The sequence below is a fragment of the Pristiophorus japonicus genome, unplaced genomic scaffold (assembly GCF_044704955.1).
Source record: "Pristiophorus japonicus isolate sPriJap1 unplaced genomic scaffold, sPriJap1.hap1 HAP1_SCAFFOLD_110, whole genome shotgun sequence".
Classification (NCBI taxonomy): domain Eukaryota; kingdom Metazoa; phylum Chordata; class Chondrichthyes; family Pristiophoridae; genus Pristiophorus; species Pristiophorus japonicus.
The window spans coordinates 1991410-1993313 of NW_027250756.1; the positions used below are offsets into that span (position 1 = coordinate 1991410).

Below are 1904 nucleotides of genomic sequence, written 5' to 3' on the forward strand. Positions count from 1 at the left end.
AGTTGGGCAGAACTGTGGCAAATGGAATTTAATCCAGAGACATGTGAGTTCGTGCATTTGTCGAGCGCGAACAAGGAAACAGAAAAAACATCAACTGGTTGGATATTGAGAAGTGTAGAGGAACAAATAGAAATGGGATTGCATGCCCATACATCCCTGAACGTAGCTGGCCAGTTGGATATTTAGTTAAGAATGCATACAGGATGGTTGTGTTTATTGGCAGATACATGGAATAGAAGAGCAAGTGGGTTATGCTGGAACTAAATAATCTTCCAGTTAGTCCACAGCTGGAGTGCTGCGTGCAGTTCTGGTCACCGCATTTAAGGAAGCACGTGATTGCGCTGGAGAGGGTAGAGAGGAGATTTACGTACATGTTTCCGGGAATGGAGCAACTTTGCGATGAGGACAGATTGGAAAGGTTTGGATTGTTTTTCTTGGAAAAGAGGAGGCTGATGGGCGACAGTATTGAGGTGTTTAAAATTAGGAGGGGCCGAGATATTGTTGATTAAAATGGCCTATTTCTCGTAGGGGAGTGGTCAACAACCAGGGGGCATAAATTAAAAGTATTAGTCTCAGGGTTAAAGGGGATTTGAAGTTAACATTCTTCATCGAGATGTTTGTGGGTTTCTGGAACTCACTGCCTGTAAGGGGATGAAGGCAGAACCTTTCAACACGTTTAAAAAGTACTTGGATGTGCACTTGAAATGTCGTAAGGTGCAGGATTACACACCTAAACCTGGACATTTGTTGGCCGGTGCAGGTACAATGGGCCGAAAAGGACTCCTTCCAAGCTGTAAACTTCTATGATTATATAATTATCGGTTAGCATTACTTTCATGATGCAAAACGAGGCGATCGGCTAATAAATGACGTTACAACTGAACAAAAATGTTCGTGTAAGCTGCGGCACGAACTCAGGAACCTGAGATAAAGAATCTTATGAGGATACTGTTCGGTGTATGCGGAGCTTTGGCTCGAGACGTGACATTTTGAAGCCCAGTGAATGGCGGTAAATCGCTGTTTGAGGCTGCATTCTCCGCTTTCTACCGGCAGCGGCTGATTGGAGAGTGCGTGACTGGAATGTTGGGGCTTGTACCGCACTCAGTAACTCTGGAGCTGGGGAAGAGCGTTTAGTCTAATGGTTTCTTTGTGGCTTTGATTTTCTGTTGTGAAGCGAGGCAGCGCGGCAGGATCCTTTAATAGTCTCTCACAGCTCAACTGAGTGAATGGAGTGTGCAGCTTTTAGATAGGTTTATCCCCCTTCAGGACTGGAAACGAGAGGGACTGAGAGACACTGTGTAGAGTTTGAGTTTGTACAGAACGGTACACAAAATCAGCAAATGCAACAGCGTCGTGAGGCACTGCACTCTGTTAATATTGAACCATTAATATGAATTATTCAATTTTTTCTAATCATTAATTGAACAGGTTTGCGAAATGTTTCCGCCCGGTTTCGAACCGGGGACCTTTTGCGTGCAAGGCAAACTTGATAACCACTACAGTACGGAAACGCTGCGACAGAATAAATGTCGGGAACATAAACAGAGCTTTAACCTCAACAGCTGCCCTGCACATCAGGAGCTTGCATTGCGCGAATAGAATGTGTTGCTATATTTAGCAAGGTTGTGAGTGTGGTAGGAATTGATCCCATGTTTCTCGGACTTTATACATAGGACCAGGAGGTGGCCATCTCGCACCACTGGTTAGAATCTGGAATACACTGCTTTAAAGGCGGCGGAGGCAGACTCAAACTTATCTTTCCAAAGGGAGTTGGCTCAGTATCTGAAGGAAAAAAATGCACAGCTGCAGATAAATGACGCGGATGTGGGACTTCTTGAGAGTAGGCATGGGCTCCATGGGCTGAATGGCCTTCTTCCGTGCTGTAATCATTCCATTATTCTGTG

The 1904-nt window shown here is 44.9% G+C and overlaps 1 non-coding gene across 1 annotated transcript; it reads right to left on the reverse strand.

The window, feature by feature from the left end:
- Positions 1 to 1438: 1438 nt before the first annotated feature.
- trnaa-ugc (transfer RNA alanine (anticodon UGC)) lies at positions 1439 to 1511 on the reverse strand. Its single transcript has one exon. It is a non-coding gene; the product is annotated as a tRNA-Ala (tRNA).
- Between the last annotated feature and the right edge of the window lie 393 nt (positions 1512 to 1904).